The 26,449-nt window shown below is 36.3% G+C and overlaps 1 pseudogene; it reads left to right on the top strand.

Moving 5' to 3' along the window:
• Positions 1 to 8,862: 8,862 nt before the first annotated feature.
• LOC109085552 lies at positions 8,863 to 25,979 on the top strand (annotated as a pseudogene).
• The last annotated feature ends 470 nt before the right edge of the window (positions 25,980 to 26,449 follow it).

Raw genomic sequence — 26,449 nt, 5'->3', positions numbered from 1 at the left:
GTAGTTTTCTTGTTTGGGGTGCTGTTGGTTGTCTGAGGTGTTAAGGCGGCGGCAGTCATTATGGACAGCCTGAGATAAATTGTATAGGGTGTCCGGGATGTCTGGTGTCTGACCCCAGCGTGTTGGCACAATGCGACTTCACGTTAACATCCCCAACAAATCTCCAGTAATGAATCGCATTTACCTGCATTATTAACTCCAGGAATGTTCATACTTAAATTGGGTCTTTCTGGTTCTTTGAACTCTTGTACTCTTTCTTGGTATGAACTGCGAAGTGCACTGGAGTTTTACTGAGAGCGTGTCCCACCTAGGACAACAGGGAGAGCGGAATGAGTGGCTGGCCTCTTCTCGACCGTCCACCTTCCCTGTGAAGGGAGGGCTCTCCCAGGACAAAATATCTGTCAGGGGAGATCGGCTTCAACCATGTAAAGGATTGAGACCAAAAACCTACTAGCCGGTTTGAATCGCGCCAAATATCTCCATGTGAGAGTGCTAGCCAGGGACGTGCAAGGAGGAGGAAGGAATGTGTTGTTCTGTTGCGGGCTTCAAAAGAGCTTGTCCGCTGAATGTTGAGGACAGCAAGTGTACTTAAAGGGCTAGATCAATCCAACATTTGAACAATGTCATTCTGTTGCACCAGCCTTATATCATTTCAAACTGTATGATGTTCGTGGTTGCGGTCTGTGGAGCACAAAAGGGATATTTTTCAGGAATGTCCGGGCTTTTGTTTTCGCATAACAGTGGAAGTGGATATAATTTTGATGTTCAAACAAAAGTTGCATCAATACCACCTCTAATGGTTCAAGATTGAATTTGGATGACAAATGTTAGACTCGGGAAAATGTAAATTAAAAGTCAAATTGAGCTACTTTAATGATGCTTGTTTTGTACTGTTTTAAGTATGGAGTTTGACAGACCCATTCACTTGCCTCTATATGAACAAATACAATAGTAATAGAAAGCTTGTTATAGCCTTTAAAGGTTTATATAGTTCAACTAGAATATAAATTCTGACCAGATTATCTCACCCTTGTTTAAAAGTGTGGTAATGGACTTTTTTCCTCGAAGATACATGGAAGAACATGGATTCCAAACAATGCTGGACCCCAGTTAGCTTCAATATATAGACCTAAAACACTTTTTTAAAAGATGTGCTTTCCACGAAGAAGAAGAAAGTAAATCAAACAGGATTGGAATGATGGCAAAATTGTCCTTTTAAAGACTTTTGCATACATTTTTGCTGTTGATATCTTAGTCCAAGACATCATCTTCGACACAGAATCACAATCACAATGACATTGTGTATTTTACTTAAGCAAAATTACCCAAGAATGAATGTCTGGAAAAACCTAACCCAACCAAACTGCTTATCTGTGGGGAAAAAGTGCGTTGTGGGCTTTTCTTGGATGAACTGCTCTCTTCAAGTCCTTGCCCCCACATTTTCGTTTTGGATTCAGATAAGGACTTTTATTAGGCCTTTCCAAAACATGACATTTTTCTATTTACACCACTTCAAGACCTTTCCCATTATTTCCAACTAAATGCAGTGATTTGCTCCTTGCTCCTGCCATGGAATGCTTGAACAATAACCTTAGCCATATGCTGGAAAGGCCTATAGACTCTTAGATGTTACTGTGGAGTTCTTTGCTCTTGGAGTGTTTTTTTTTGGATGACCAATCCTAAAAAGAGTAACAGTTATGTTGAATATTTTCCATTCGTAGACTATGGACCTCATCAAAAGTTTTCCCGGAGGTCCTCAGAAGTGTCTTTGGCAAACTCTTGCTCTGTTTACCCTTGTTATTAAGATGCGTTTCCATGCAATCACAATTCTCAAGTGAATAATGCTATAATACAGGACATAAACAGGGGTCTAAACCTTTTGAGCTTGTCCACTGTTGACCACATCGAAAATGGGAAGTGTTGTGAGAAAGCACACAAAAACAAGTGATCCGAACTTCACTGTTATATCAAAAAACAACAGTTTTATGGTTTGAAATTCATTTGTACAATTTTCCTTCAACGGATTAAATAAAAAAAGCCACTTGGAATTGTGCTTGGGATTGTTTTGCTTTGATGAGACTGTTTTTTCACACAGAGGAGAAAGGAAAAAATGAACTGTTAAGGTGACTCTTGCATGATTCAGTTGCTTCTTGCAGAGACTCTAAAAGCTGTAGCCTACAGCACTTCGAAAAAAACAAGCTGAGACTTGAGCGACGAAGAGACAAAGACAGCGAAAAGTTACCGTTAACTAGAGCAAAGCAAGTAAGCGCTTTAGCTTTGACTCGCCAAACAAGCTACTAGTTTTTTAGTGAGGATTAGTCCTTAAAAGAAAGTCTTATCCTTATTCTTAATGTCAAAAACTTCCTTGTTACTTTTTTCTTTTTTTTTAAACCATAGTAATACTATGTTCATTCTGATTGTCTACCATGCAATTATAGAACTATCTTGTAAATACCATGGCTCTCATATGAGAATCATTCTGTGCCATTGTAGTTTAGTTGTCTTTGGCTCAACAATGATAGTTTTCCGCCTAGTACTGAGCTTGAACCATTGACCTTTGTATTTCCAGTCTAAAGCACTAAGCCCCAAGAAGTGATTAAGAAACGTTATTTCGCCGCCCTGAATATATGCGGCTGCTCAGTCTATTACTTAATAATGGAAATGTGGTTAATGAAAAAAACATAGGTGGTTGTAATGTTACACTGTAAATGTTGGACATCTGTGTGCCATAGCAGTATAGCAAAAGCTACAGATCTCTCGAACATAACATTGACAAGTAGAGAGGAAAAATAAAATGTTTTGGATTAAAAAAACCAAAACAAGGCATTTTGGCATGGTAGGTGCATATGTGGTGTGTGTAAGAATTGTTTTTATGTAATTTCCAGTAGCCTGTCATTTCAAACATTATAGCTTCTCAGAACACATTAGAAAATCACTTACATGAGGTTGAAAAGCAGAGATCTAGAATTTCACTCATGGCAAATATGCTTTTTTTTTTCTCTCAGGGACTAATTATAATTGACCAAACTATCCAAGACTTGTGTGTATTTGGAAAGGACAGCAGGGATGGGTCATGAAAACACATTATTATTATTATTATTATTATTATTATTATTATTTTCATTGAACTTGAATTGATATTTCACACCAATCAAAATTTAGTTTCGATTTAGTTTATCCTCTGTCATCCTTGAGTCTTGGCTGAAATGTATTTATGGATATCTTTAGCTTTACTTGTGAATAAAAGGAACCCACATTAATACTGAATGCTTTTAAAAGTCTTTTTCTTTGGCCATCAGTTTATCTCTATGAAGACTTTGGCAGTTGGTCATTTTCACACCTCCTCCTAAAATGACATATAACCCAAAAGCTAAAACAGTTTTAGCCCAGCTGTAAATTCTATTATACCATTCAATAATTGCTTAACCAGAGTGAACCTGTTGAGTGCGAGCACCGTGAGCATTTATTGAAATTTATTTTAAAAACCCATACAGAGTTAAACTTGGTAAGCAGGACCCTTGACAGCCTGACTCTAAACAGTTATTATAAGCATGGACACTTCTGCTGAGAGAAAGACCCATTCAAGTCCCACCAGTCCCATGAGTTCACATTCTTTCTTTCTTTTTGGCCAAACACTCATCTGCTAGTCTGCGTATCTTACCCTCAGTGAGTCACTTGGTAATTACACTGTGACCATTCAGCCCTTAACTTCCCCCTTTAAGGCGGTGTTGAGCCTGAGAAACCAGGTGAACAGAGGGGAACAGAAACATATTTGAGACATTCAGAAGAGCATGACCCACCGGGAGAGAGAGAGGAGTTTCAGGCAGATTAGTGGGTCTTGACTCTACTGTTAGTGTTCACGGGCAAGCTGTCTGCACAGCCTTATACAGACATTTCTTCCGCCCATGCTCTGCAGTTTCCTGGTAACGCCTTCATTCCTAGGAAACTTGCAATTTTGTGGTTCTATAGTAGTTGTATATATTTAAAGTAGAGACGGTCTGTTATGGTGTTAAATTGCAGATAATTTTAGAGAGCTGTGCACATTAAAACTTTGCCACAAGTTGGTTACTGAAAGCAAAAACTCAAAACTTAAACTAAAAATATAGTGATTTGTCACTATGAGTGTATAGAGAGCGTATGATTGCCATGGGACTGTTTCCTAGACTAAATCCCAGCGTGTTTTTCAGTTATTGTAACCAATCAAAAACGTCCATAAAGGAACGCCAAAATTGGCAATTCAAACAGACAGAAACAATTAAACATCCAATATTGTTTGAATACATTTTCTTTTTATTTTATTATTTTTTTATTATAATCTTTTTTTTTTTTCTCCCAGAATATTGATTTTTTATTATTCTGCCTCTATTATAAGATTTTAATTGATATGATGTGGCATGGATTTAAAATCTGTCATCAACTCAAACGTATAAAATGTAAACAATATAACTAAGTGTCTTTGTGAGAATTATGCAATAAATGTATATAATTTTTTTTGAATAAATGTATAAAAATCTTTTGTTTTATAAAAGCCCTCATAGGGACAAGTGTTGCAAATAAGCTTCAGCTACAAGCACTAGGATCATGCATGGGATGACTGTTATTCCAGTTCATCTGAGGTTTATTTTAGTGCTGTGCCCTACAAAAAAAAAAAAAAGAAAAAAGGGCAAATTATTGTGTGAAGCATACAATGTAAAACCGACTTTTTTACTTTCCGTATGCCCATTTTGCGCAATTGGGTCAGCTCGGGAATAGTGCTGTTCATGTTGGGGAAATATTAGATCTGTTTTTATATGTATGGATTTAGTTTACTGTCATGACGGCTTCATACAGTGTGCATTTGCTTGTATCTGTCCATGAAGGCAATTTGTTTATGTACAGTATGTTGTGTGTGCGTGCCTTTCTCTTCATTAATAATTAACATGCACACACTCAGTTTCGTCCCTAGTTCCAGCTCGGTCTTCCCACATTAAAAACTGTATTTACATTTCTCATAACTGTATGGCGAGTCTAAGCCAAGCGCATCCTGATTCTCCCTCCTCCTTCACTTAATCCTCTGTTCTTCTGTGATTGCTGTGATCCCATCTTCCTGTTCCATCTCATTGGTTAACCTAAGCTCCCCTCCAATAGCAATCAACATCTGGGCACGAGGACTGTGTGTCTGTGTGTGTGTGGTGTGTGTGTGTGTGTTGTTGTGCCAAAACCACTCTGCAGGCCATAGATTCAGTCCTTATTCCGGCAATTTCTTGGAGCAGGAAGGTGGGCTGTGGCCCTCTGATTGTGATGTCACCAAGAAGAGGAGAATTGGTGAATCACAGTTTGCAAAACATGAGGGAGAAAAAAATAAGGAAAAATTTTTAAATATAAGAGTGACTTTGGTCACTTATGTCACAGGCCTTTTTTATTTACTTTTTTATATTTATGGAATACTGTTTATTTTTTATATGAATGCCTTTTGTGATTTGAAAATCCATTTTAAATATATTTAGCCATTTTTAAAATGTATGAAAAATATAAATAAATATGCATTTTATCTATTTGAAGCATTTCATCGATATATATATATATATATCTAGATATGTATAATATATATATATTATATATATATATATATGATATATCTATATATATATATATACGATATATAGATATATATATCTATTTATATTATTTTCATGTATTTTTTATTAATAACTGTCCCTCTATTGTAGTGTCATTTTCCCTTTCGACAAACTTGTTTTGCCCTGATAGCTTTTATCAATGTTAGTGTAGGCTGGCTATCCATTTATCAAGCCCATGAAAACAAAGAGAAACGTGTAACAGAAGAAAATTCTAATGTGTGCATGGCCCATTGGAGCTGTATTTTTTTGTCAAATTATGGCTGTGATAATTGTTCCAAAAATCTTAAAAATTAATTTCCACCACAAATATGCTATTAAAACAACATATAATTTGAGAATGATGAAAATAAAAGGACAATGACAAAGTACTGTTGTGATGTGTACGGTATGTCCACTGTTGTGTGTCCCAGACAGAGTTGAACTAACCTAAGTGAAAGGGGGGGAAAGGCCGATGAGTCATTAGGTTTCTCGTGTTCACAGGACCAAAAGTGGGCTGTAGTTTCCTGGAACCGTTATAAACGTCTATTCATTGTCGTCTTTCTCTATACAGAAGACTCCAGAATTCTGCCTTTAGTTGAGTAATTGTGAGTGCATTTAATAAACAGAGGAAGAATGTGAACAAGGACGGCCAGCGCAGCAGCAGCAGCATTTGAGTTCTGAAGATGATTTGTTTTGTGTGTCCGATCTATTTCTAGAGACAGTATAAACACGTCCAGGGCATAAATGGGCTTTCTTTATGAGAGAATGAAAAAAAAAAAGGAAATTGGGCCAAACAGATCGGCCAAAAAAAAAACGGCATCCTAGATCAGCCATCGGCTGCCCTGGTTTTCTAAATATTGGCATCGGCCAGTGAAAAAACCCATATCGGTGGCGTGACCTCTATACAAAGTCTTATTTATGGAATATTGATGATCCATTTATTACGAGGTTAACCACTTTTTTGAGCATAGACCTGAATATAAAATTTTCAACTAAAGGGGACATTGGCTGCCCATTTTCCACAAGTTGGTATGATTCTTTAAGGTCTTCATGAAATGTCTGTAACATACGTTTAGTTAAAATTCCCCCCAATGGTCTTGTAAAATACCACACTTTTTACCTAAACAGCAGTGTGTCACAGCGACCCGTTTTGCTGCATGTCCTCTTTAAATGATACGAGAGCTAAACGGCTCTCCACACCGGACTCTGTTCCGTGAAGACTCTACAAGCTAGAAACCCTAACCAAATGTAAAAATAAACATATAAATAAAAAAGCTAAAAAAAAAAAAAAGGGTGAATATTTACTCATTATGTCCCCTTTAAACTGTTGTAAACTGTGTGAAAATCAAAGCCTTAGGTCAAAACATGTTATGTTAAAAATTTGAGATTATTTTGAGGATATATAAAACATTTCAGTAAGATTTGTGGGCGCAGTACCAAATGTTTTCTCTAAATAAAATGTGCTTCCCATTCAGTTTTGACCACGAACAGTACAGTGTAACCCCTTTTTTTTTTTTAAGGACAATTTAAGCTATTGAATAAAAATTCTAAAAAAAAAAAAAAAAAAATGATGAGATGCTGCATGCATTTTCAGTAGATAAATAGTGTGATATCATATAGGCCTGTACTGGCTTTATCTATCGGTCATCGGCCACCTTGCTCTCTAAGATTATATCCATTAGCCCATCAAACAATCCAAATTTTGCCAACCTTCCTTTAAGGAACTGGCTCTGTGTTGTACATTTATGTGTGGTAATGTGATACATGGCCAATATGTTTCTCGAATTTTGTCGTTCTCATCCTGAGCAGAGCAGCATGTTGACGCCTTTCCTGTCTTGTCTGCCCCAATTGTTGTACTTGCTGGGCTTGTTTTCGATCGAGACAGACGTCTCCTCCTACCTCACGACTTTCTTTCTAACCACACTTGTCTCTTTGTTCATTATATATCATGTCTCTCTTCCGCCTTTGTTGTCATTTTTTTTTGTTTTCTTTTTTCGTTTTCCCAATATTCAAATGCCTGTTCTCTTTTTCCCTTTTCGCTTTTCTCTCCTATCTTGACCCGTTTTAAAGGGTCAGATAGGTTTGCATAAAAAGAACATTATTTGTGTATTTGTGAAATGTGTTTATGTGGTTTAAGGTTCAAATAAACACATTATTTTCCACATACTGTACATCTTTGGTTTCTCCTCTATGCCGCGCCTTTCTGAAATGCATAGATTTTTACAAAGCTTATCAGGGCCCTGAAAGCAAGTGTGCTCTGATTGGCCAGCCTATCCAGTGCATTGTGTTTGGCCGAACTGCCTCAAGCAGTGAGGACGGAAATGTTTACACCCCTTGCCATACTGTGATGCGGGTCCCAGTCAGAACATTGGCACAACAAGACCAATAAGGATAAAACCCAGTACAAACGAACATTTTTGTTGCATACAGTGGGGACATAATTACTGATTATAATGACTTATATTGTGTTTTTACCCGTTGCATCATTGCCACGTAAACATATAACCATGTCTGCATTTGTGATTGGAGAAACAAACAAACAACAAGCATACTCTACTGCTCAAAACTTGTGTTTGAATCATCATAATTTTTATATTTTTTATATTAAAAAAATAAGTTTTTTTAATATAAAAAAAAAAACCGTACTTACAGGCTGTGAGTCAGAGCAGCCAGCATTGTAGTCTACTCCCCGGATCAGGTATACACAGTCCCTCCATCAATTAATTGTCACACATCTGAATATTGGGGTTAAACTGGTCTGGAACAGGTTGGTAATACAACTAACCTCCACTGATTTCTAGGTGTGTGTCCTCTTTTGGAAGGCTTAAACAAAGTATTTTTCGCTTTCACAATGACACCGTGTCTTCGCGACATAGCGCCGCGGCAACAGCAAGAATCAAAGTTATGCCTTCTTTCTCTGCATGAACATTTGGGCGGCATAATGCAAATATTTCCACATCGTGATGTAGACATGTGGGGGAGTGTTTAAACGAGGTGTTTTAAGTAGGGTGTGTGGCAGTCTTAACTTTTATAAAGAATATCTCTTTGGGTTTGAGACTGGGTTTAGTCTTTAGGGAACCCTGTAGGGATCTTATCCTATTCAACTGAAAAAAGGCAAAACTTGAAATAGCATCATATACCCCTTTTAAAAAGCAGGTTTATTTATACACCGTAAATATATTTAATGTCATCTCTCGCTTTTCTTTCTTATGGCACAGATGGAGTCAAGTATCTGTCAGGCACGGGGCCACTGTGATGAGCTACAATGATGCTGATAAGAAGTGGTTCCCGGCAGGCACGGGTGCCCAAGCTTTTCAGCAGGGTCCAGATCTACCACAACCCCAGCAATAACGCCTTCAGAGTGGTGGGACGAAAGATGCAGCCCGACCAGCAGTAAACAAACTACAGTCGGCCAGATGTAGCGTGGGTTTGCAGACAAACAAACAAACCATTATTCTTTGAAGCAGCAGCACTGCAGAGTGCTGACACATTCAGGGTAACTGTGAAAAAAGGTCTTTTCACCACTTTGCCTCAAGCTCACACTTGTAATGTCGTTCAGAATAAATATGAAGACCAGCAGCACACTACTACAGTCTAATACTGTGTTTATCTTAATAATGGCAAAGGTATAGTTTAAACCCCAAAATTTAAATAATTCATTTAACTGACCCTCATGTCATTCCAGACCCACATTATTTTTCCCCCTCAAGATTACAAATAGAGAAATTTTAGCAGAACAGCTACAACTGCTTTTCCCATGTTACAAAAGTGAGTGCATACGGGGATGTAAAGCGTGAAATAAGAAAGTAGTACTTTTTTTTTTGAAAGAAATTAATACTTTTATTCAGCAAAGGATGCATTAATTTGATAAAAGATTTCTATTTCCAATAAATAAAAACATTTCATGATGCAAAAGAACCCCCAGCACAAATTGGTTTTTCAACATATTATAATAATTTGTTTTTATATTTATGATAAGAAGAAATATTGCTCTAACTGCCAAATATCATTTCTGTCTCTTTTTAAAATCCATTCCATCACCTGCATTCCCTCTATCTTGAGTTTCTCTCTTCCCCTCCCAGGACTGTCGCCCTCTATAACGCACAGACACGAATGCTCCCCAGAGATGACTACTAAAAGTAGATGTTTTTCCTGTAAAGATAGCCAACGCCATTTCCTGTGCCAGTTAGGCCCTCCCTCCCCCATTCCCATGACTCTACCTCTCCACACTCCATCCTGCCTGATCCACAAACTCATTTCTCTTTGTCTGAATGACTCAGTGATTTGTGTCTCTTTCTGTGCAGTGTCCTGCTGTTCTGTTCTGTATTTTTGATGGCCAGTGCTTCTTTTTTTGCTATCATGTTGCACTGGTGTTGTTGGGACATTTACTACTTCTCTCTCTCTCCTTCTCTTCCCTTTCTCTCATCTGCTCTACCTTTGTGGAATTCATGATTGTAGTATAAACAGAGAAACGGAGAGAAACGATTTTTGGTGTCAGCACATTCACTAAAGGCTAACGCTCACAACACACTCGATCTCTCACGCTCACTCATGCGTTCTGCAGAGGTGGAGCCACCTCCTGGATAATCTGTTAAACAAACTTTTATTTCTGTTGCAATATGCAAAAAGTTTACAAATCTGTTTGAGCTTCGGGGTTGAATTTTAAGGGTGGTAGTAGGAAGAAAGTCTTTTTGCACAGTCAAATATATGGTTAATCTAAGTATGTGCCAAGATCTTAGATGAGTTGTTCTAGTATGATTGAACAAATAATCACATATTTGCTGAGGAAACTCACCATGATGTAGATCATTTAATACAATATTTATGATGGCAAGCAAATTCTTTAATGGCGGAAAAGTGAATTTAAAGATAAATATTGTTTATATATTTCATATTGCTGAACATATGTTTGTCACTGGCTTTAAGGCCGGTTTACACTTACGTTGCATCTTCAGGTTTCTTTTAATGAACCTTGAGAACCCCGCATTTTGATTTCTTTTCAGTGGCACTTTTAAACACAAGAATGCATCTTTAATTGGACATTTTTCAAATCTATTCTTAAAACAGAAAGGACTTCTTTGTAAGTAAGTAAATAAATAAATAAATCCCAACAGCTAATTATATTATTTCCATGAAAAAGACCCACAAAAGATAAATAAATCCATGAACTAAAAAATATATGTATTGTGTATTAAAGTATTAGTTTCTATGTATTGCATTTATAAAAATAAATAATATTAATTCATCTGACACCAAAATGAGTGTCAAAAAGAATAATGAACTTCTCGAATTGACTATAGCATAAAAGAGAAACTGCACGTGTGTATTTGTGTGTTTCATGACTTACATTTTGACTTTTGTGTCCTCATCCTGTACAGGTTGTGATAAACTGTCCAAATTGTAAAAGGATTAAAATATAATCAGGGCAACGCCAAACTTCCACCAGTGGCGGGACTCTCGGCAGGTGTGGGGACTAAATTTTGGCACCAAGGAAGATGCAGTGCTGTTCGCCAATGGCATGATGCATGCGGCTCGACGTCCTCAGCTCCTTGCCTGATGGAGGTAATGCACATGCACATTTTCGCTGCCATTGTGACAAAGCATATTGTTTTAATGGGATAGTTTGACCCGTTTAAAATGAGAATTCTGTCATTAATGTACTCCCCCTAATGTCGTTTCCAAACCCGTTCATCTTCATCTTCTTAACACAAATTAAGTTTATTTTGATGAAATCCGAGAGCTTTCGGACCCTGCATTGACAGCAATGCAGATACCACGTTCAAGGTCAAGAAAAGTAGTAAGGACATTGCTAAATAATTATTGTACATCAGTGGTTTAACCACAATTTTATGACTATGTGAGAATACTTTTTCTTGAGTAAGAAAAACAAAAATAAAGACTCGTATCATCATAAAAAATTAAGGTTTTTAATGATGTCCTTAGCTTGAACGTGGTAGTTGTGTTTGCTCTCTATGGAGGGTCAGAAAGCTCTTGGACTTCATCATAGAAAATATCTTCATTTGTGTTCCGAAGATGAATGAAGGTCTCATGGGTTTTGTAACGACATGAGACTGAGTAATTAATGACAGAATTTTCATTTTTGTGTGTGAACTGTCCCTTTAATGTATAATAAAAAAAAATCTATGCAACCTTTTACAGCTGCATTGTCTTTAGGTTACTCCACACGACCCGTGTCCAATGGACCATCCCCAGAAGAGCTGGAACAACAGAAAAGGTACAAAAACCAGGGATTATTTGTAGTGGGTGTATGAACAAAACATTTATTTTTTTTTTGTGTGTGTGTGAAGTTCACTTCTCATGTGGCATCGTGTGAATTGCCCGAAGGTCATGTTATTGGTTTCCCTGGTCAGTCTTTGACCTTCATTTACAGAGGCGCACACACAAGCACACACTCTCCAGGGATTTACTGGTATTAACGCTCAAGTATTTAACTTTCCGTGAGCCCCTAAAGTGATGGGGCAGAAGTCCAGGTCAGGCCTTTTACACTTAAATCCTCTTCTTCCCTGCCTCATTCTCCTCTTCTTTCAGTCTGCAAGACTGCAGGCTAAAAAAATGAAACACTGGTGTCTTTTCAAACTTAAAATCTTATTTTTTTTTACTGTATTTTTGTAATTATTTGGCAGCTAAATAATAAAGCAGATAAAAAATAAATGGGCATATTTAAATCATTGTATTGCTCACACAGCTCAACCAGAGTCTTGTTAATCACTATGCCACAGCTCTGATTTACTTTTAAACTATCAGACATACTTTTATAACTACAGCACACGCTGTGGTAAGTTACTATATTTTTATTGATTGATTAAGAGTTCTTCTGGCAAAAGGTTTGCTGCCTAAAAGTAAGTTCACATTTTACTGGTTACATTTTTTTTTTGGAAGTGAAATCCAGTCATTAAAATAGGAATCACGTAAACTTGAATTTACGCATGAGGGTGAAGGATTTCCTCATAGAGATCGTAACCAGTTCAGGTTGTGAATTGTGAATTGTGAATTTACCACATTGACCAACACAAAACTGAATGGTTTGAAAGTGAGACTTGGCACTTTTTGATAATAAACAATTGACTTTTTTGGCAATTAAATTTTGGCAAAAATTCGCAAATGTGGCCATACCTTTACTACTGGTTTAAAACAAGCTACAAAAGTTGCGGCACTGCTTACAGTTTTGTGTGCCAACTAATAGCATAAGAGAAAATGCCCTTGCAAAATTATTAAGATGGGCAAGCAATTTCAGGCTTCTGTACATGAATGCATTCAGTATGAGTAGGACATTATGAAATTTTAATTTACCATCTGTTTTATTATCATTAATAAAATATTTGTAAAAGAAAAAAATTCCATTTACAGCAGTTTTAAAAACAATCTATTTTGTCAGTGGAAAAAATCCTAAATTTACACTATTAAACATGTAACAAATGTTTGTGGCAGTCCGTAGTGATGTCATCTTATGTTTATTGTGAACTGTACAGTGATTGTTGTTTTAAAGTTATTTTGTGTTCGTATCCCTGGCAAGCAGTGGGAAACTGAAATTAATTTTCAAATCTCTCTGGAATGAGACTGTAATTCCAGAACATGCTGCACTTGTCTCTCTCTCTCTCTCTCTCTCTCTCTCTCTCTCATCTCTATCTCTCTCTCTCTCTGCCTGCCTCTAGTTGTTTTGGTTACCCTGATAAAGACTTTACATAGAACTAGTTGACTCATGTCTTGACTTGACTGAAATGTTTTGAATGGCTCTCAGAGAGCTTGACTTGACATGAAACTTGACATTGCAGTCTTGTAAGTGTTGCTACAGAGAGTATTCATTATATGTTTTTCTATGTTTGCAAGCATGTTTCAAGTTTGAAGTCATGTTTATGTATACTGGTTCATTTGAGGCAGCTCAGAGTGATTAAAAATATGTAAACCCACCAAATAATCGCCCATCTCATCCCAACATCTACTGTAAACTTAAGGTTAAAAGTGACAAAGACTATAGGGGTCACTGCTATTGAATTTACTGATCTGGACTTAAACTCAAGAGTCAAGAAGCCTGTGTGAACATGTTATATATGACCACAATGAATTACTTAGCATGAAATGCATGTCATAGGTTTTATGTCCATGTATACATCTATATATTGAACTTTTAGTTTTTTGACCTTGTAATTGTTTAATTATTATAATGTCATAAATGGATCAGACTTCATTTAGTCATTAAAACCCACTAACTTACTTTACTTGAAGTAACACCTTTAATTGCAAAGGCTTTGTCTTTTACTGCAGATTAGAACTACAGAGGATGGAGCAGCTAGAGCGGGAGAGAGAGAGACAAGATAGAGAGGCGCTGACAGGAAAGGGAAAGACAAGAACGAGAACGACAAGCAGCTCCAGGTCAGTAGAAGTGTGTAAACTTCAACAACAGACAAGATGGTTTTTATGATATTCTATTCTATTTCTGTTCTATTCAATTGTGTAGAACACATTTAAAAAAACAACAGATGTTGGCCAAAGTGCTTTTACATATCAATCACAACACAAACAATCTAAAAACACAGTAAAACAATCACAAAAATATTTAAAACGGATGCAAATTGTGTTTAAGCATCTTGATAACCAAAAAGCAGATTAGTTCACTGCTTAGAATTTTTTACAGATTTTTTTTAAATCCCTATGAAAGAAGTGAATCAGAAAAGTAGACTTTTCTTTAATTTACAATCACATCTAATTTTATTCTTAAGTAGAACATGATTTATTAAAGGATAATCAATGTGTATTAACATTATTTGCAATAATGCAAGAAAAAATTTGTTTTAAACCAATTTCTACCTTTGTTTCTGAGATGACTATTTTAATAACTTTTATTTAATTAAAAATTGTGCTTTTGTTCAACAGTAGTCATTCCTCCCCTGCACCACCTTTGGCCCCTGGAGGTCCTCCAGCTCCCCCTGGACCTCCACCTCCTCCTGGCCCCCTCCATCTGGACCTCCCCCACCACCTGGACCTCCTCCCATGGGAGGAGGAGGCTCCACTGCCTCCACCTGCTCCTCCTCTGCCATCTTCTGAAGGAGGTGGAGGCGAGGGAGGAGGACCAGGCCGGCGCTGGTTTCGCTGCTGCCCTGGCAGGTGCCAAACTACGCAAAGTGCCCAGGGTGAGACAATGAGTGACAAGAGAATCATAGTCAGAGAATATCCAGATTGTCAAAGCAATGAGGTCACTTCCTGGTAACATTATTTACGGTCTTGGTGACCATCACCTGAAAATGAAATTCCTTTTTAAAGGCAGTAGCAAGTTATTTTAACTCATAATATTCCTTGAACTCTTTGGCTTGTGTGTGCAAGTTAAACGTGTTTTAAGTAAGAAAAATATGATCAAATCAGTATTTCATGTTGGAGAATGCAGAGAATGAAACACTGGAAAAATCTAAAACTTATATACTAAACATTTTAAAAAATTTACATTTATTATTAAATACTTAATACTTTATGTAAAACAAAAACAAATACAGGCTAAGAAACCCATTCACAAAGATGAAATTTCATATACATTTACCTATTTAGCTTGTTCAGTAGTAATAAAACGGGTTGTGGAGGCTTTTCTCACATGATGTTTTGCGCATGTATTTGTTCCTGGCTGCTGTTATTGACTCAGTGCTTCCTCCTGCAGGATGATGTTGGTAGTGGCGGAGGAGCAGGTGGCAGTAGTGCGGCCAGTGTGGCAGCAACTCCTAAAGCAGACAGCAGCCGCAGCAGTGTGTCTATGCCCAGCGGAGGAGGAGGCCTGATGGGAGAGATGAGCGCAATTCTAGCACGGCGGTCAGTGAGTGTAGAAAAAAAAATTAAAAACCATACATGGATGTATCCTCAATTAGCATTGGAACATGTCTCAATTTTAAAAAAAAGTCAGTTGCCCACAATCATTTCAGCTTGTCCCACAGATTGTAAAAAAAAATGGCAGTCAAACTAAAATATTATCTAAATAGAAAGATATCAACCTCCACTGCTTTACTGTTGGAGAAACAATGGTCAACTTTGATCATGTGTGTGTGACATAGCTTTGACCTCACTGAGTTGCAATCAGACTTGTATGTAAAATGCTTTTTGCAGATACCCCTAAAATGAACAAAAAATGTTGTAAAACAATCCTTACTGTTGCAAAATTGTCAGTGGTAACTCTTATAAAACATGAATGCTAAAATCAAATTGAAGGTTTAATGGCAAACTTGTTGAAGAAATAAGCACAGTTGCCTGTCGAATCATCATGTGATAAGTTGCTTTCTCATGAAAGCAGTTTGTTAAGTTTAAAAATAAATAATATCAGCTAAAATGTATGGAATTATGACATTATGGTTTCATTTTGCTTTGTAAAGAGGATTCATTCATCTTCAGAACACAATTTAAGATATTTTGGATGAAAACCGGGAGGCCTGTGACTGTCCCATAGACTGCCAAATAAATAACAGTGTCAAGGTCCAGGAAAGCATGAAAAGCATCATCAGAATAGTCCACCTGCCATCAGTGGTTCAACTGTAACACTATGAAGTGACGAGAATACTTTTAGTACAAGAAGTAAACAAAAAGAACAACTTTATTCAACAATTATTCAACTCTCCTCTGTGTCACTCCACATCAGCGTAGCGCCATTTTGGAGAATCTGAGCTGTATGCAGGATGCTTACACTCTTCTGTGTCAGCCGCGCCACAAGGATTTTGGAGAATCTGAGCTGTATGCAGGATGCTTTGATAGAAAACAGTGCATCAGCACAGCGCGGCTGAAACAGAAGAGTGTACGCCATATCCGTACTGCTCAGATTCTCCAAAATGGTGCTACGCTGATTTGGAGAGACACAGAGGAGAGGAATTGTTGAATAAAGTCGTTATTTTTGTTTCTTCGTGTACAAAAAGTATTCTAGTCGCTTCATAATGTTACGGTTGAATCACTGATGGCAGATGGACTATTCTGACGATGCTTTTCATACTTTTCTGGACCTTGACATTGTATTTTATTTGGCAGTCTATGGGACAGTCACAAGCCTCCCTGTTTTCATCCAAAATATCTTAAATTTTGTTCCAATTGAATTTTGTTCCGAATGAAGCTTTTACGGGTTTGGAATGACATGGGGGTAAGTGATTAATGACCAAATTTTCATTTTGGGGTGGAGTATCCCTTTAAGCCTACTGAAGCCTTTCCTCCATTTGACATCCATAAAAATTTTTTACTAAAGAAGGAAAGAAAAAGTTAACTGCAGTGTACTGCTTTTTTCCCCCAACCCTCAAGATCTCCTCTGATTTAAATGCAGATTTTTCATTCTGGTTTCTTTGCTGTTTTCTTGAAGACGTATTTAGAAAAAAAAAACTATTTAATTTTAATTTATATGTGTCTTACTGAGATTATTTCAGATTTTAACAGAATAGATATAAATGGAGTGCCACAGCAACTCCTTGTAAATCCTACAAGTAGGTGTGTGGGAATAAACAGCAAATTAACAAAAATATATGGATTCTGGACACTGCAGAATAAGGCATACAGTACAAATAAACCAATAAACATAGAGTATTTCATTTCTTAACCAGCTAATAAGAGTTGTTTGAATTGGGCTTCACGCTTTGTTTTTGATTCACTTAAAAGAACCAGACTGATTCATTTGGAAATGGTTGCGCTGTATGCTTCACATCATTCAGCGACAGTGTGGTGTCACTACTGAGTAGTAGTTTCTGCATTTTTGGAAGAATGGATGTTCAAGAACTGAAAGTCATTTGGTTTTGGTAGATTTTTTTATTTAAAGGTGGAAACCGGTTCTAAATAAGAAAAAATTCTCAGTTTCTAACCCCAGATCTGAAATGTCACATGCATAATATGACTACAAAGTGTACTACTGGACTAGATTATTATAATTTCAGTCTTGTAAATTGGTTTAGTTGAACCTGAAAGAAGATGTACTTGCATGACTAGAAAATAACAGCCTGAGGTGTTGTGATCAAACAACTTCGTAATAACCTTGTAGTGTCAAGGCTTTAATAGCAGCATTGTATAGCACTTACATGCATTCCTGCTTAAACTGATTCCTCATTACATAAATATTTGTTACTTGAGCTAGTGTGACTAGGTGAACAAACTTCTGGTTCTGCATTACTGACAAGAATTCCTGTAACTCTATAGTGTTTTATAGGTTCCTGGATTATATGTTTCCATATGTTGCTTGCATGTTTATGAATCTCTCTGTCTTTGGTTTAAATTGCCAAATGTGTGCCACCGTAAAGGGATAGTTAACCCAATAATGAAAATACTTACTGATAACCCAAACTTTCACTTTGCAATATTTTGATGTGCTCTATGTATGTGGACTGTTCTTTTTAATTCATCAGTGTTTGGGTGTAATGAGCTTTCGGTGGAGGGACAAAATTATTTTTTTTTTTAACTGACATCGTGCTTCTGATACCGTTTTAGACTTTGAGTAGTAAATAACCCATAATATTCCTAGAACTCTTTGGCTTGTGTGTGAAAATGAGCTGTAAATGACTGATGTGTTTAGAACTTACTGTTGTCATTGTGTCTGTTGGCACAGGGAGAAAAGCAGCAGATAAAGGGGAGAAGGCACCCCCCAAACCAGAGGAGCCCAATAATGTATGAACACCTTCAATCTTTTAAGGCTCATTATGGATAATTTTGTCAATTCCACAAACAAAGCATTTGTGTTTTTTTCCCCCAAACTAGTAAGTGCAAATCATGCTAACAAAATGCTAGTAACTTGCTAATCATGCTAGCAACATGCTATTAACTTGCAGATCATGCTAGAAACACGCTAGCAACCTGTTAAACATGTTAGCATCATGTTTGTAACATGCTACTCATGCTTAGAATCATGATAGCAAACATGCTAGCAATTTGGTAATCATGTTAACAACATGCTAGTAACTTGCTAATCATGCTAGAAACATGCTAACAAAATTCTAGTAACTTGCTAATAATGCTAACAACATGTTAGTAACTTGTTAAACATGCTAGCATCATGTTAGTAACATGATAATCATGCTAGAATCATGCTAGTAACATGATAATCATGCTAGAATCATGCTAGCCACATGGTAGTAAATTTGCTAATAATGTTAACAACATGCTAGCAATTTGCTAATCATGCTTGCAACATACTAATAACTTGTTAGTCATAGCAACATGATAGTCACTTGTTAATAATGCTAGCAACATGATAGTCACTTGCTAACCATGCAAGCAACATGCTAGTCACTTGTTGATCATGCTAGCAGCATTCTAGAAACATGTTTGCAACATGCTACTTACTTGTTAGTCATGCTAACAACATGCTAGTCACTTGCTAGTCATGCTAACGACAAGCTAGAGACATTCTAGTCACTTACTCATGTTAGCGACATGCTAGTCACTTGCTAATCATGTTAGAAAACATGCTACCATTATGATAGTAACCATGCTAATCATTCTAGAATCATGATAACAACATGCTAGTTACTTGCTAATCATGTTAACAACATGTTAGTAACTTGCGCATCATGCTAAAAACATGCTAATCCATGCTAGAAACATGTTAGTAATTTGCTACTCATGTTAGAATAATGTTAACAAAATGCTACTAACTTGCTAATCATGCTAGAAACATGCTAGCAACTTGTTAAACATGATAGAAACATGCTATCGTTATGCTAGTAAAATGCTAATTATGCTAGAATCATGGCATTAACATGCCAATCATGTTAAAATCGTGGTAGTAATGTGTGCTAATCATGTTAGAATCATGCTAACACCATGCTAATCATGCTAACAACATGCCAATAACATGTTAATTATGCTAAAAAACATGCTAAAAACATGCAAATCATGATAGAAGCATGCTAGTAACTTGCTAATCATGTTAGAATCGTGGTAACAAAATGCTAGTAACTTGCTAATCATGCTAGAAACATGCTAGCAACTTGTTAAACATGATAGAAACATGCTATCATTATGTTAGTAAGGTGCTAATCATGCTAGAATCATGCAAGTAACGTGGTAATCATGCTAAAATCATGGTAGTAACGTGCTAATCATAGTAGTAACGTGCTAATCATGCTATTGCCATGCAATGCTTATCATGCTAGAAACATGCTTTTCATGCTAGCAACACATTAATCTTGCTAAAAAATATGTTAGCAGCATGCTAGTAATGTTAGAAACAGCCTAGCAACCACACCAGGTACCCAAGAAATGTGTTTTTATACCTATCTGTTTTTCTGATAGACTGTATTGCATTTAAACTTTAATCTTTAAAATGATTTTAACTTTTAAACCACTCAAAACTGAAAACTTTCAGATTGCAAGCTTTTAAAACTACTTTAAACTTTCTGGCTAGGCTTTTTCAAGCCAACTTAAAGTTTGTCTTCAAACTTTACTCATCTAGTTGTGACTGGAATCATGTAATTTTTTTATTTATTTTTTTTTTTTTTTGAAAGTCTAACATTTTCTTAAAAGTAGACAATGAGTTGACCACTGAAATTGGTTGCAGGGTGGTATTTGTTTGTGGGAAAAATTTCCTGTAAAATTCCTGTATATCCTGTAACTTTCCTGTAAATCGACCATTTAAAGTGCATGCAAAAGTGTTAAGATATTTGAAGAGGTTGTCTATAGACTTAAGATGGAATATAGCCCCTATTACTGTAAATGTAAGTACTAAAATTGAGTTAGACTTAAAAAGCCAGCACTAATACAGAACGCTGAGGAAACACTCTTTCATTCTCCTCTTGGTCTGTTTCCTTTCCTTTGCCTGATGATCTTCAGGATGATTCCGACGCTCAAGGCCCGGGCGGTAAGAACACAATGCATTTGTGATCGAGATTTGTGAGATTTAGATACTCGTTGAATGTTTTCTCATTATTTGTGATTTTTCATTAACAGACTTTAGGAGACCATGGGAAAAATCAGCCACCATGCCCAGGTAAACATTCATTTATGCTTATAAGTTATACATAGAACTGAAAACTTTGTTTGTATCAAGTACCACCACTGTCTCCATTAGTCTGATGTATGGAGAACTCCAGCGGTTGAGTGTGACTGTCCATAGGGCCCTGTAGTTTTAATTTAAAGTGAAGTATATATACAGTACATGTCTCAAACAGGACAAACTCAGCACCCAGAGGTCTGGAGTCACCCTCTTCCTCTAGCCCATTTACCAGGTATTTTTACTATAGTATGCTCTCATGTGGTTATGGACTAACACTGCTGGCAACCCCCGGTTCCCCTGCTTTCACACACACATTTACCTAAACATGCAATAAATCAGTAAACCACTCAAGTCCATGTATTACACTGATTTTACATAGTTTAAAAGGGTTTTTTAACATAACGCTTTGCATCATGGCCAAGAACACCCTTTAATCTTGTGAAAATCATGTAACACATGGCCCCTTGTACCTTATAGCTTCTATAAAGTATGTATAGAATATAAAGTATATATATATATATATATATATATCTCACACACACACTACTGTTCAAAAGTCTCTTAAGCCCAATAAGGCTCCATTTTTTTTTAGAAGTACAGTAAAAATGAAATCTTGTAAAATATTACTCTGGTTTAAAATAACAGTTAAAAAATATTTTTAATATGTAATTTAAAATGTAATTGAATTTTTAGCAGCCATTACTCCGGTCTTCAGTATATCATGATCCTTCAGGAATTACTCTGAAATGCTGATTTGGTGTTTAAGAAGCATTATTAATCATATTTTTTATAATATTGCTATGCTGCTTAATATTTTTCATCATTCTTTATATAGAATGCTCAAAAAGAACTATATTTATTTGAAATAGAAATGTTTTGCAACAGTGTAAAAAATAAAAATATGTAAAAATAATAAAATATGAATGCACCCTACAGCATACTCCCACAATATGGTATGCCACACACTGCACTTGAACTTCAACAGTTCAACACTGGACTATACATACACACTGCATTTAATTCAATAATCTATCTGCTACCACTGGATACCATTCAATGCACATCCATGACATTTTGTGTATCCAGTTCATGTATAATCTGTTGCACCTGTAGCATATCTTTATTCATATATATGTCTACATAATGTAGAATGTGTACATACTGTGTATAATGTGTAGTGCTAACTGTAAATATGTCTAATAGTACACTGTGTGTACTGACTATATGTATGTGCATATTGCACATTGTCATCTGTTGAAGTCTGTATGGTTATATGTAAATTGTTTCTGCAATTTCTGAAGCACGCTCCCAAGAATTTCACTCACCAAGGTACATGTGCTGCGTAGATATGACAATAAAAGTGACTTGACTTGACTTTCTTAATAAAATATTATATAAACATTTTAAAACATCTATATAACCCATGGTCTGTAGGCTACCATGGTTTTTCTGAATACCTGATTCTGATTGGCTGGGAGATGTGCATTAAAACCAAAAGTTCTATACTAAAGCACACACACAGAAACATTCAGGAGCACAGAAACTTGTCAAAAAACTGCCCTGTGACATTTATTAATAAAATTCCATTGATACTGAATTTTTCTCAGTAATGACGTGGTAACATTTTATATAAGTAATAAAACACTGTCAATTTGAGGGCCTTGTAATGGTGCCATGGAGGACAGCGCTTGTGCCATCAGCCAAAACAGTTGTGTGATTCTGTACAGGATTAAGACTGTCTTTACTACTGGAGGGTGTTTTCATAAGATCAGCTATTGACACGACATTGAGTAAACCTATGAAAGGAAAATTTTACTTCATGGGGCACTTTTATCTTTGAGGACATTCTCAAAATTAGTCAGATTTAGCTAACATGTAATTTCCAAGCAGATTGTCAGCAAGTTTGTCACCAGTGTAGGGATAGATTTATAAGTATACCATACACACACAAAAGCAGAGTTGGTTCAGGCAGACTGTACTTAACTTGACCCATCATGTGACTGGAGTGGATTTTAGTTTCTGAGCTTGTTTTGCTTTAACTTGTGGGCTATGGGAAAACTCTATGGCTTTCTGTAGTGTCTGTAGATCTGTGCAGCACTGTCACAGTATTACATGCTTTTTTTCAACAGTATTACATGCTTTGAAGATTCTTGAAATTGCCTTCAGGCTTGGAATTATTTAATTGATTCTGCTGCTGTGCTCTTATCATCCACTGTGGGCTCTCTGTTACTGACTATATTTCTTTTGTTCCCAGATCTTTGTGGGAGCTGCTATTAAAGCTGTCTCCACATCCATGACTTTAAACCGCAGCATTACTTTTTGTCCAAATTTATATCAACCCTTCTAAATAGTGTGCAAGAATTAGCAGAATTAGAATTAGCACCCAAAATTGTTCTTTAAAATATGAAGTTAGAGGTGCACAGATGATGGGCATTTTTTCAAAATGTATATCCTTGCAAATTTTGTCAACTTGAAAGTTGCATACATGCCCTTGTCCATTGAAAGAGGAATTTCTGCTTTTTCAGATAAAGGAATGCATGGATATAGAAATGATTTGAGCCTTTTTGCAATAACATTCCAGTTGAAGCCATGGAAGTGGATGAGACTTTGATGTTGGTCTTTCCTTTGAATAACTCTTTGGACTTCTTTAGACGGGTTTATTGCATTTTGGGATGGTGTGCAGACCATTGCTTTTGCCTTCTCTTTTTATTCTTATTTTTCCTATTGTTTTTTCTTATTTCTATTTAATAAATACTCGTCTTCCTGTAGTTTCAGGATGAAACCCAGTAGCCAATCAGCAGAGCCCGAGAGTGGAGAAGGAGAGTCAGAGATGGAAAGAATTAAGCAGGTCAGAACTTAAGTCGTGTTAATTTGTGAACATGTCAATGGCATGTTATTTTTTATTTAGTACTGTCCTGAATAAGCTATTTCACATAACAGATGTTTATAAATACTCCACAAGAAAAAAATAACAACTGAATTTTATAGAAATGACCCCGTTCAGATGTTTACATACCCTTCAATCTTAATACTGTGTGTCGTTTCCTGGATGATCCACGACTGTTTTTCTGTTCTGTGATAGTTGTTCACGAGCCCTGCGTTGGTCCTGAGCAGAAAAATCCCTCAGCGCCTGCACATTATTTGGTTTTCCAGCATCTTCTGCATATTTGAACCTTTTTCCAAAAGTGTCTGTATGATTTTGAGATTCATCTTTGCAAACTAAGGACAATTGAGGGACTCAGACACAACTATTAAAAAAAAGGTTCAAACATTTACTGATGCTCCAGAAGGAAAAACCATGTGTTAAGAGTTGGGGGGTGAAAACTTTTGAACAGAATGGAGATGTGTACATTTTTCTTATTTTGCGTAAATATTATATTTTTTCATTTAGTACTGCCCTTCAGAGGCTACAGAAGATAGTTACATGTTTCTCAGAAGACAAATTAAGTTCTGGATGTTTTTTAAATTCAAAAAGTTTTCACCCCCTGGCTCTTAATGCATGAGTTTTCCTTCTGGAGCATCGGTGAGCATTTGTACCTTCTGTAATAGTTGCATATGAATCCCTCAGTTGCAAAAAGATGGATCTCAAAATCATAGTCACTTTTGGAAAAGGTTCAAATATGCAGAAGATGCTGGAAACCAAAGAATGAATGTGCAGGAGCTGGGGGATTTTGCTCAGGACCAACGCAGGGCTCGTGAACAACTATCACAGAACAGAAAAACTGTTGTGGATCATCCAGGAAACAACACACAGTATTAAGATTCAAGTGTATGTAAACTTTTGAACGGGGACATTTTTATAAATTCAGTTGTTATTTTCTTCTTGTGGAGTATTTATAAACATCTGTTATGTGAAACAGCTTATTCAGAAAAGTACTAAACAAAAAAAATAACATGCAAATTTTCATGAGCGCTCTTATTTTGTTAAAATTATTTATATATATTATATATTTGCATATTCTGCAAGGAGTGTGTAAACTTATGAGCACAACTGTGTGTGTGTGTATATATATATATATATAAAAACCCTACAAATTACAAAGATTTATTAGCATGTGAACATGAATTTGTTTATGTGTCCATCTGATGTTTAGGAACTGCTAGAGGAGGTGAGAAAAGAGCTTCAGAAGGTTAAGAATGAAATCATTGGAGGTGAGAAAATCTATTTTTCCTCTGCATTTTTCTTCCTTTTTCAAATGATTATTTGCTGTTCATTTATTCCTGTGTGTTCTTTCACAGCCTTTATTCAGGAGGTTACAGAAACGAGGATCTACATAGTCCCACAGAAATTGATGGGAAGGGATCACTAGGTCCTGAGAACCCAGGGATACACACACACACACAGACACACACACAAGCACACAGGGACTTAACGCTTAATCATGACCATTCAGCCCAAGATGAGGTTTCTTGTACCTTTACCTACCATTGTTTTCTTTCACATTCATCTATTTCCTTTCTCTCCACGTTTAGTTTTACATATTTTGTTTTCCACTTAATGTTTTACATACTGTGCACATTGTCACCCTCTAGCTTGATTCCTGTAATACACAGTGCATAAATCCTCACCCACAATCTCAATACTTGTCTAATGTTATTGTATTCAGGGAATATAGCATATCAACTATCCCAGTGACTGTAACAGCCATATACAGATACGCAGAGCTATGATGCAACAATAAGGAGGCAAAAACAAGATGTATCTTGGAGAAAAAGACCTGCAGTAGTACACACACTATCTACCACACACACACACACACACACACACACACACACACACCTCATGACCGGACCATCATGTCAGGTCCCATTCTTGTGCTTTTAGCTGGGAGATTTTCACATCAGACCTGGTTTAGGGAAAACAAAAGCATATATTTCACTTTAATTTGAAGCTCAGAGCTTTGTGTTTCATGTGTGTGGGTGCATGTTTTTGTTTATGGACGTATGGCTGCATTTGCCTCTGTTTATCAGTGCCATCTTGTACACGGTCACCTGACAGCCACTATCCGGTGGTGCGAAAAACAACTGTTGTCATAGTTTCAGCCCTCATTTGAGATGTTTTTAAACTTTGTGTTGAGATATGAAATAATATGGCCATGTTCATTTTTGTCTGTTGGCCATGCCAAACTGCCTTGGAAAATACATATAAATATAAATATATATATATAAGGTATATATATTTGTTTTGAGGGAAAAAGGTAGAAAACTTGAGATAATGTTTTCTATTTTAATTGAAATGATTGGTGAATGGGGACTTATTGTGATTATAATGTTTTCTTTTCAGAGATTGTTATTTTCGGATTTCTGTTAAACTTCCGTTTCTTTTTTTTTTCTATAAATATAGGCTTTTTACACTGAAATATATAAAGAAAAATTGCGTAGAGACACTGGATTAGATGCTTTTGTAGTCAAATACAGCTGCTTCTTCTACTGCACTTGTGTCTGCCTTTTTTATCATCATACAACTACATATACAAGAAACATTTTATGGCCTTGCCACAAACACATTTGGCTTATTCATTAGATTTTATTCTGTTGATTTAACTGTTAGAGGTGTTTCAGATACAAAAATGGATATGACCAGCATGGTTACATAGGATGAGAAATGCTGAAGTAAAACCTGAAATCAGCATTATTTCAATGCAATATAGAATTACAATGGTAAACTTACTCTTGAGCGATGGAAACATGTTTGCAGCACATGTATTGTCATCCACACATACTGGGCATAATAAAAACAGCATTGTTATGAAATCCAGGAAGCAATTTCTTTGACTATATAAATGTTTTATTTAGCCGTGGCTGAGAGAGCAACAGCAGAAGTATAATGAGCTGTTGTTTCCTGTTATGAATGGACCCATGCAGAGTTGTCAACAACTACTACTATCTCACTCTGCTTTTAGTA

The sequence above is a fragment of the Cyprinus carpio genome, chromosome A18, assembly GCF_018340385.1.
Source record: "Cyprinus carpio isolate SPL01 chromosome A18, ASM1834038v1, whole genome shotgun sequence".
In the NCBI taxonomy this organism is placed as follows: domain Eukaryota; kingdom Metazoa; phylum Chordata; class Actinopteri; order Cypriniformes; family Cyprinidae; genus Cyprinus; species Cyprinus carpio.
Note: the sequence above shows the minus strand (reverse complement) of the source record. Positions and strands in the feature narration are given on the sequence as shown.